Genomic DNA, 10,831 nt, shown 5'->3' on the forward strand with positions numbered 1-10,831 from the left:
GATTCGTTCACTTCTCTTCACAATCAAAAGTTCAAACCTGGTAAATCTGTAGCAGAACTCTTTCTTAGACCGACACGCCTCCTTCATGAGCTAAGCCACAATGTGTACTTTGCTTTGTAAGTTTACAGTCATGATCATGAAAGGATGATGAGGCTGAAGAATAATGAAATGCTCCATCCGTGTCAGTTTGAGCAAGAGCCCAGGCAATTCACACAGTTCAAAGATGGGTTTCCTCAAAGTTCTGAAGTCACAGACACAGAAATGAGAGAGAAGCCCACTAGCACTCATACAGAGCAGCCTTGCCAATTCATCAGAAAGTACATCAACTTCTACAACCTGAGGAATTTGGGAAGTGATTGGTTCAGAGTGTGCCATCACTTTGGCAGTTTTATGCATCAGGATATACACACTGACTTCAAGAATCTGGTCTGGCTCCCAAATCCATATCATGTTTAGAGAGTTTCCTGGCTTTGCATGTTCCCCATAGCCAATCCCAGAGAAGGGGGCGACAGAGGACGAGACGGTTGGGTGGCATCGCTGACCCAATGGACATGAGTTTGAGCAAGCTCTGGGAGACAGCGAAGGACAGGGAAGCCAGGTATGCCGCAGTTCATGGGGTCAAAAAGAGTCAGACACGACTTAGCAACTGAACATCCTGGCTTCAAGAACCTGGTCTGGCTCCCCAGTACACGTCCTGTTTAGAGAGTTTGTCTTTGGATGTTCCCAATATTCAATCCCAAAGCCCTCTGGTTTCCAATCTACTCTTAAAATCAGACTCTGCCACTTTCTGTCATAGACAAGATTCACTCTAGCTGTCTAAACCTGTTTACTTTTTGCAGATTTAAGGTAACATTACCTGACTGCACTGCTCTGCCCAGCTCACAAGGGCCACTGTGATTATTAAAGGAGGCACTAGATGAAAAGATGATGAATACTGGAAATGGCTCTACACCCAGGAGCTACCAGTATTCATGACATTGATTGATATCAACTTACTTCATGGGGCGTGTGGACCCTACATGTAGTCTATTTCTTTTCCTGAAGATTTAAGCCTACATCTTATAACATGATAGATATTCTAAAAGAGGGCCACTGTTTCCTGTTGAGGAAGAAAAGCACTCCAGAATCAGAGAGGGCTTCCAGATACACGTGAAAAAATGACAGCAGACCAGAAAGATAATTTCCTCAAAAAAAGTTGCCTTTTTTATGTTGGCTCAAATTGGAGATTCTTTTTGTTGCAGTTCTTTAAAAATTATGTGGATGAGATAAAACATTTGTGGTCCTAGACAATATGGGAAAAATTTCCCTTGAACATGATGCATTTCTCTTGTAATCAAAAATGTTCTCCAGTGAACTTGAGTTAAATTAATTTAGCATCTATTTCTTGAGCATCTTCTCTGCACAAAGTATTGCTTCCCTGGTAGCTCAGTTGGTAAAGAATCCACCTGCAATGCAGGAGACTCCGGTTTGATTTCTGGGTTGGGAAGATCCCCTGGAGAAGGGATAGGCTACCCACTCCAGTATTCTTGCCTGGAGAATCCCCATAGACAAATGAGCCTGGCAGGCTACAGTCCATGGGGTCACAGTCGGACACGACCGAGCAACTAAGCACAAGCAGCACAGGAGAAAGGGAGAAAGGAAAACCTTGCTTTACATGAATATTACAAAGATGATGACCTGGCTAAGGAGACTGAAATAAGCTTGCTGTTTGCAAAGGGTCATAAGAGAGGCCAGAGGAAAGAGACAGCTGTGACTAGGGGAGGTGAGAAAGCCTTAACAGAGCAGAACTGGGAGACAGGAAGAAGAAAGCCCAAGAGGCAAGCAAACGCAGAGGCAGAGAAGCGGGACCACATAGCAAGTGCGTGAAGCCCACTCCAGGGGTTCAGTCATGCTGACTGCAGGGCACAAGACTTTAAGATTTTGCTACAGCAGTCAGCACATGCTTGGTACTAAAAAGACACAACAAAGAATACTTTTTTCATTAGTTTATACAGTTGAACATAAAGATGTTAATGTTCATAACTGTTGAAGCTGGGGATTTATATTCTCCATTTCTTTGTATGTCTGAAGTTTTCCATTAAAAATGGCTAAAAAAAATTAATGAAGGCCAGTGAGTCTGGGGAGGTAGTCAGCTGATGGCTTCTCGGGTGATGGTGCAAATCCAGTAAGAACTGTCTAACCTCTGGGTCACTTGGAAGGAGAGGGCAGGGCTCATTGGAAGGAGAGATTGGAGCTGATCTCACAGGGGGAAGTAGACACCGCACAATGTGACTGAGGGCTGTTTTTGTTTCCCCCGAGTCGCTTTCCACACACTTCTTTCTCCACTTCCCACTGGGAGGAAGGGAGTAGCAAGGGTCTGCTACTGGCCAGGTTGTATGGTCCATCTAAGCAAAACGAAGGCAATTATGTTGTCCTCTGTATACAAGTAACTGTAGGGGCTATTTCTGGTCATATCAAGTTTAATACTTGTTTAGTGGTTGCTAGCAACTATTAATCGGAGAAGGCAATGGCACCCCACTCCAGTGCCATTCTTGCCTGGAGAATCCCAGGGACTGGGGAGCCTGGTTGGCTGCCGTCTATGGGGTCGCACAGAGTCGGACACGACTGAAGCGACTTAGCAGCAGCAGCAGCAACTATTAATACGCAAAGTGAAGATAAATAAAAATCTACTGTACCCCACCACCAAGAGAAAGCCACTTGGCATGTGGGCATATCCTTTGCCCCACTTGGTGCGTGGGCACATCAGAACGTACATGAACATGCTTTCTCTTCTCATAACTTTCTCACAGAGAAACGGTCTTGGGTATCACATTTTTAAAATTTTAAAACTGTACTTTATGACATTTCATGAAATAGCACTTTACAACAGCAGTTTAAGGGGGGTGTGATGATCCACTGAAGAACAGTCTGATCTGGTGGCTTCTAACCTTACATCAAACTATACTGTTCAAGAATGTTTTGATCTCAGAGGGCTCTCTCTTAGTATCATTTTGACTTAATATATATATACTAGTATCACAGATACTAGCTTAGAAATGTGATGTAATAAAGTAATTTGTTTTCTTGGGAGAGAGGGAGTAGTGGTAACATTCTTATCAGAGAAATAATCCTATCTTCTTTGTATGTTGTTGGGATTTCAGTTTTTGTTTTTAGGTTGTAAAAGCAATACAGGAATGCTGCTAAACAGGCGGTCATATGGTATCACAAAGAGTAACAAGGAGAAGGTTCCTGCCTTTTTTCTGACTCCATTGCCCAGAACTGACTGTTAATGGTTTGGGATGTCTGTCTTCCAAACATTTATAAGGCCATGGTGTGTGTATGTGTGTCCAGTTGCTAAGTCGTGTCTGATTCTTTGCAACCCCATGGACTGTACCCTGCCAGGCTCTCCTGTCCGTGGGATTTTCCAGGCAGAAATACTGGTGTGGGTTGCCATTTCCTTCTCCAGGGGTCTTCCCGACCTAGCGATAGAACCCTCATCTCCTATACTGGCAGGCAGATTCTTTACCGTTGAGCCACAACGGTACTCTTATAAGGCTATATATGTACTAATTTCTATCTGGAACTTGTGCTGACAGAGCAAGAAGCCAAGGAAGAAATCCAATGAGAGGTCCCCACCTACCACACAGCAGCCTGCAGGACACTTGGGTCTGGCAGAGGCTGAGGAAGGGCCACCCACAGGGACAAACACCCCCCAACCCCGAAAGTGGAAAGGGAAAGAGCACCAAGACTGGGAAATCATATTCCAATAAATGCAAGGTTGCACAACCACACACAGAAGTGATCATGGAGGAAAGGGAGGCAATAACATGCCTCCCTGTTGTCTTCGAAATCACTTCCGACCCACTTGGAAGCTCTTGAACAAACTCCTCCACACTTGGCACCGGCTCCCTATGGGCATGTCTCTGAACCCATAGGTCCTGTGTGCCACATCCCCGCTACAATCTGAAGGCATACATAGGCCACCTCTGCAGGCACAGAAATAACCCAAGGCATCTGAGAGCCTTGCCAGTTTTCAGGAGGCGTGCAGGGCTCATTATCTTTTACGTGGGGACACAGTACTTGGGTTTCCAGAGTGAGGTCAGCTTAGTTGCAGCTACCAGAGGTTAACCATCCTTCCTTGGGGTGATCCGTGTTCCCATTCAGAGGAAGGATCACAAACAAGAAGCGGGATCAATGACTTGAGCCCCTGAAGCATTTCCTACTCCAGCGGTTCTCAAAGTGTGGTGCAGAGGACTCTAGGGATTCACAAAGTCAAAACCACTTTCATAATAATACCAAGATGCTATTTGACGCTTTTACTCGCACACGTTCAGGAGTACAGAGTGGAGTTTTCCAGAGGCGATATGACATGTAATACCGCAACAGACAATGCAGAAGCGAGATGTAAGAACCCTAGGTGCCACTTATTAAAACTGATAGATTTGCAAAAATATAATACCATGATACTCTTGTCAGTAACATTCTATTTTGAAAGGTATGGTTATTTTCATAAACACATATCAACATATAATGCATGCATGTCTGTGTGCTCAGTCATATCAGACTCTTTGCTACCCCCATAGACTGTAGCCCATCAGGCTCCTAAGTCCACGGGATTCTCCAGGCAAGGATACTGGAGTGGGTTGCCATTTTCATATCCAGGGGATATTCCCAACCCAGGGATCAAACCCACATCTCTTATGTCTCCTGCACTGGCAGGTGGATTCTTTACCACTATTTTCAAATGAGATACTAAATATATTGAAAAATTCTGTTTTAGTTATACATGATAAATATTGAGACACATAACCCACAAAAAGCTCCTTAATATACTAATTTTTAAGAGTGTATAGGGGAGTTTGAGAACTGCTGAGAGGCTGTTTCCGACTCTCTGCCCCCGTTCCCGCAACACACACACACACTCACTCACTCACTCCTCCCTGGGTCTGTGAGTCTTTAGGATGGACTCTGTCCCCACTGCTGAGAGACTGTTTCCGACTCTCTGCCCCCATCCTCGCAACACACACAGAGACACACACACACACACAGACACACTCACTCCTCCCTGGGTCTGTGAATCTTCAGGATGGACTGTGTCCCCACCCCTTCCACCGAGGGTCTCTTCCCTCCTCACTCCATTTCCCCCTTACCACCTGGTGTGGACTCCCCGATCTGTCGGAACCCCAGTGGGAAATGTCCCTTCTTCGCCACCCCCAGCTCGACGAGCACTCCCCGGCGAGGCCCGCACACCCTCCTTGGGGGCAGGACTCCCCGGTTCAGTGTGTCGGGACAAGTCGCAGCGTGGATCCTCCCGGCGGCCCCCACAGCCTCGCCGACTCCCGGCTGAGGCCCGCACAAGCTCGGCGCGGACTCTCCCGGCGGCCGGCATAGCTCGGGCGAAGGAGGCCGAGGAGAGCCATTTCCAGTCCCGCCCCGGTCCTCGGCGCGGCACGGGCTGGGAACAGGGCGGAGGGGTCAGTCCCCAGGAACTAGTCCCGATTCTCCCGGCTGCCTTCCCGCTCCCCCGGGCGGCCCGGCGCGCTGCAGCCCAGCACGGGGAGGCGGCCCGGTGTTCCGCCGACCCGCATTCCCCCGCCGGGGCAGGGCGGCCGGCGCTCGGGCCCGGGGACCCGGGTTGGGCCGCGTCGTACTCACCGCGGGGCGCACGGCGGACTCCGACTGGCGCGGGGAACCAGGCTGGGGGCGCTCTCCCGGGCTGAGTCCAGCCGCTGGCGCCGCTCCGCCCCCTGTCGCCGCAGGGCCGCCAGCCGAGGGGCGGGGCCGGGCCGGGGCCAGCGGACGGGGCGGGGCCTGCGGGCGGGGCGGGGCTTGCGGGTGGGGAGACCTCGCCCGGGAGGGAGCGGGGTAGCTGGGGGTCAGCGGCAGGAAGCCGCCTCAGGACAGGATCCTCTCATGCTGGCCCAGGCCGGGGACACGCTCACTCTTGGGCGTGGAGTGTGACTGCCCAGCTCGCAGGGAGGGAGCTGAAGGGGCAGGTGAGAAATGCAGCTTTTAAAAATGATTTGACCATCACTGTGGAGGCTTCCCTGTCCGACACCCCGGTACGTGGTCACCTCCCCTCTCTCCACTTTGCCCCCACCCCGCCCCCACCTTAGCGCCTGGCAAATCGAGCCGAGTGACTGCCAGGACTTCAGAGTTTCCATGGTTATGGAGTGCAAAGTTTCAGTGGTTTTTTTTTTTTTTTTAATGTCTAGCAACACTTCCTAATGCAGGCTGTTCACCTGTCAGAAGTCAGAGAAATGACTGAGTTGACTCAGCAGGCCTTCCTCACTGCACCTAGTTTCTTCTATAGGTTGGTTGGCGTCGCGCCTGCTCAGGCAAATTTGACTGATTAGATCTTTCTAGAGAAAAGGTGAGGGTTTTGCCCAACTTATATGAAGAGTGATTGTAGTTTTCTATCTTGAGTATATGAATATACGGCTTATAGAAAGAAGTAGTGACTATCCCCATAGGGGCCAACCTGTGTAACGTAGCGTTTTTAGCTTCCCAGGTGAGGCTAGCGGTAAAGAACCTGCCTGCCAATGCAGGAGACATAAGAAAAACGGGTTCATAACCCTGGGTTGGGAAGATCCCCTGGAGAAGGAGGAAATGACAACCCACTCCAGTATTCTTGCCTGGAGAATCTCATGGACAGAGGAGCCTGGTGGGTTACAGTCCATGGGGTTGCAAAGAGTCAGGCACTGCTGAGCAACTAACACTGCTGCTACTATATTCAAGTTTGAAGAAGGACATATTTACTGTGTAGTAAACATTGCTTCCCAGGTGGCTCAGTGGTAAAGAATCCACCTGCCAGTGCAGATGGAGGCGTGGATTGAATGCCTGGGTCAGGAGTATCCCCTGGAGGAGGAAATGGCAGAATCCCCATGGACAAAGCAGCCTGGCGGGCTGTAGTTCATGGGGTCGCAAAGAACTGGACATGACTGAGTACCTGAGCGCACACACACACATAACAAGCACTGTATTTTTACTGTATGGGAGAAGACTTTCTTCCTACCCACTTTCTAAACTGTTACCATTCACATCCATTGAACAAACTTCCCTTGAGTGGACTGGGGTCCCCTTAGAGAGTATGTGGAGAAGGCTGAGGGGTAGGGAGAAAAGACATCCAGCTAAATTTTGATTCTTAACCAAGGCAGCCCTTCACAAAGCAAAATTTCTTAATGTTCAATGATAACATACATGTAATAGGAGAGCTGATTATCCTTGACAGGAAATAATTAAATCAGAACTATAAAAGGAATTGAGATTTATTAGTAAATGCTCTGGCCAAAACTGTGAAGGAAAAAGTTCTCGCATCACCCTATGCTTTTGCTCTTGGGCCTGTCACCAGGAATGTGTGGATTGCAAAACCCAGTGACCTCTCTTCTGTTCTTGCCCTTGCTGACTGCTCTGTGGTATTTGATACTGGTAGTAGGTCTTTCCTTGAAATTTTAACCTCCTTTTGGCTTTAGAGGCTTCTACTCTCATGATTCACCTCTTCTTAATTTGGCCCCTCTTTCTTAGGCTCTTTCAGTGCACCTTTTCTCGTCTCACTTTACATGTAACTAACTCCATACACTGATGAAGTCTTCGTCATCTATTTTCTCTCTATGCAAACTTCCAGCTAAAGTCTGCTCTGTCTCCATCATTGACCTTAACCTTCTTCAGATCTCCACACTCTTTTAACAGCAGCTATTTGTGGAGCATTAGCACTTGAGTAGGAGAAGGCAATGGCAACCCACTCCAGTACTCTTGCCTGGAAAATCCCATGGATGGAGGAGCCTGGTAGGCTGGAGTCTATGGGGTCGCGAAGAGTTGGACACGACTGAACGACTTCACTTTTCACTTTTATGCATTGGAGAAGGAAATGGCAACCCACTCCAGTGTTCTTGCCTGGAGAATCCCAGGGACAGTGGAGCCTGGTGGGCTGCTGTCTATGGGGTCACACAGAGTCGGACACGACTGAAGTGACTTAGCAGCAGCAGCAGCAGCAGCAGCAGGACTTTGCTGGTGATCCAGTGGTTGAGAATCTGCCTGCCAGTACAGAGGATATGGGTTTGATCTCTGGTCTGGGAAGATCCCATGTGCTGCAGGACAGCTGGGCCCAGGTGCCTCAGCTACTGAAGTCCATGCTCTAGCACCCATGCTCTGCAAAAGAGAAGCCACCTCAATGAGATGCCCATGCATTGCCACTAGAGAGTAACCCCTGCTCATCACAATTAGAGAAAACCCTCACGCAGCAACGAAGACCCCGCACAGCCAATAAACGAATTTCAAAAGTATATAATTATTTAAATGAAATCATTGGATACTCTGAGGTTATAAGTTACTAGTTCTTTGCAGACAAGAAGAGGAGCTTAAATGTTCCAGGAGGGAACTTTGGTCTATTCCTGTATGGTCTAAAATTCCTTATTCATTTATTTTCAGGCCTGTGTCTCCCTGTTTGACAGTCCAGAGTTCCCTGCTACAGCTCTGTAATTAAGGTGCACTCAGGTAAAGATGCTCTCCATCCTGGGGATGGAGGTGTTAGAAATCATATCACAGTCATATTACTGTTCTGACTCGGCTGCTACTGACTTATTTAATATTTTTTCTGGATAATGATCTATAATAAGTCTTTCATTGCTGAACATATTGTTGTTATTGTTCAGTTGCTCAGTTTTGTCTGATTCTTTGTGACCCCGTGGACTACAGCACCCCAGGCTTCTTGGTCCTTCACTGTCTCTCAGAGTTTGCTCAAACTCATGTCCATTGAGTCAGTGATGCCATCCAGCCATCTCACCTTCTGTCTTCCCCTTCTCCTCCTGCCTTCAATCTCTTCTAGCATCAGGGTCTGGTCCACTGAGTCAGTTCTTCGCATCAGGTGGCCAAAGTACTGGAGTTTCAGCTTCAGCTTCAGCATCAGTCCTTCCAATGAATATTCAGTACTGATTTCTTCTGGGATTGACTGATTTGATCTCCTTGCAGTCCAAGGGATTCCGAAGAGTCTTCTCCAACACCACAGTTCGAAAGCATCAATTATTCGGTGCTCAGCCTTCTTTATGGTCCAACACTCACATCAACACATGACTACTGGAACAATCATAGCTTTGACTATATGGATATGTGTTGGCAAAGTGATGCCTCTGCTTTCTAATACGCTGTCTAGGTTTGTCATAGCTTTTCTTCCAAGGAACAGGCGTCTTTTAATTTCATGGCTGGACATATACTTGATATTTATGTTGTACCTACTTGTGTTGTAAATGCGCATGAAGTCCAGAAGAGATTCTTGCATTCAGGGACTGTGGCAGGTAGAGAACCTGCCTCTGTTCTCTTCCCAGCAGTCCTGCAAAAGAATGTAAAATCTGAGAGGAAATGGAATTACAGCTTTAAGGATTTAAAAAGTGGCAGCTTGGAAAGGCAGTTTCCCAGTACAATATCGCCACCTGCCGGATCCAGGCACTAAGTACACCCATTTTAAAAGGGGGGAGTAGCAATTGATGTGTTGCCAAGTGCTGGTTGAAGATGAATGCCTGGTCCTTACCTAAAGGCTTAGGCCTCTGCAACCTGATGTCCCCATTCCTGGGTGAGCTAACTCAGACTTGACAACCATTAAGGAAAAAGTCGGGGTTCCCTAGTAGCTCATTAGTACAGAATCTGTCTGCAATGCAGGAGATGTGGGTTTGATTCCTGGGTCAGGAAGATTCCTTGGAGGAGGAAATGGCTACCCACTCCAGTATTCTTGCCTAGGAAATCCCATGGACAGAGATGCCTGGTGGGTTACGGTCTGTGGGGGTCAGAAAAGAGTCAGATATGGCTTAGCAACTTAACAACAGCAAGGAAAAAGTCCAGTCTTACTTGTTAAATGGAGATTGTATGGCCTGGTCCCAGCAGCATCTTAGTTTATTTGAAAAAATGGCAGCTATTGCTGATAGCTTACAGTGAATGGTGCCACTGAATTCATGGTCTTTGAAGGAGAAGATTTAACTCTGGGACCAAAGACAGTCTCAGTCAGTCAATGCTTTGTGTAGATTTTATTTAAAGTGAAAGTGACAGAAAAAGCTTCTGATGTAGACATCAGAAGGGGGCTGGCAAGTACCGGCCTCACTGGTTTAAGCAGGGTCTTATGTACTTCTCAGACTTCCCTGGTGGCTCAGATGGTAAAGCGTCTGTCTACAATGCGGGAGACCTGGGTTCGATCTCTGGGTCGGGAAGATCTGCTGGAGAGAGAAATGGCAATCCACTCCAGTACTCTTGCCTGGAAAATCCCATGGATGGAGGAGTGTGGTAGGCTACAAGTCCATGGGGTCGCAAAGAGTTGGACACGAATGAGCGATCCACCTCACCCATAACATTCATCCAAAGCCTAGAAATTTAAAAAAAAAAAAAAAGGCATGTCCTTGAACAAGAGATATTGCTGCTTACAAGGCCTACTTGTCTAAGGCAAAAGAATGTGAAAAAGAATGTTTGCCTCCTCCTTAAAGGGCCTTAGGCTTGGGCTCCTTATCAGCCTGCCTAAGTTAACCTCTCATTGCTTTGGAGACACTTTATCCTCCATTCAGTTCAGTTCAGTCGCTCAGTCGTGTCCGACTCTTTGTGACCTCATGAATCACAGCACGCCAGGCCTCCCTGTCTATCACCAACTCCTGGAGTTCACTCAGACTCACATCCATCCAGTCAGTGATGCCATCCACCCATCTCATCCTCTGTCATCCCCTTCTCCTCCTGCCCCCAATCCCTCCCAGCATCAGACTCTTTTCCAATGAGTCAACTCTTCACATGAGGTGCCCAAAGTACTGGAGTTTCAGCTTTAGCATCATTCCTTCCAAAGAAATCCCAGGGCTGCTCTCCTTCAGAATGGACTGGTTGGATC

The 10,831-nt window shown here is 47.8% G+C and overlaps 1 protein-coding gene across 1 annotated transcript in view; it reads right to left on the reverse strand.

The window, feature by feature from the left end:
• The window catches only part of ACO1 (aconitase 1), a 67,722-nt gene extending 62,046 nt beyond the window's left edge, over positions 1–5,676 (reverse strand). The window contains exon 1 of the mRNA XM_068973690.1: positions 5,635–5,676. The gene's annotated coding sequence lies outside the window, so the exon portion shown is untranslated. The remainder of the gene's footprint in view (positions 1–5,634) is intronic.
• Between the last annotated feature and the right edge of the window lie 5,155 nt (positions 5,677–10,831).

The sequence above is a fragment of the Capricornis sumatraensis genome, chromosome 6, assembly GCF_032405125.1.
Source record: "Capricornis sumatraensis isolate serow.1 chromosome 6, serow.2, whole genome shotgun sequence".
In the NCBI taxonomy this organism is placed as follows: Eukaryota; Metazoa; Chordata; class Mammalia; order Artiodactyla; family Bovidae; genus Capricornis; species Capricornis sumatraensis.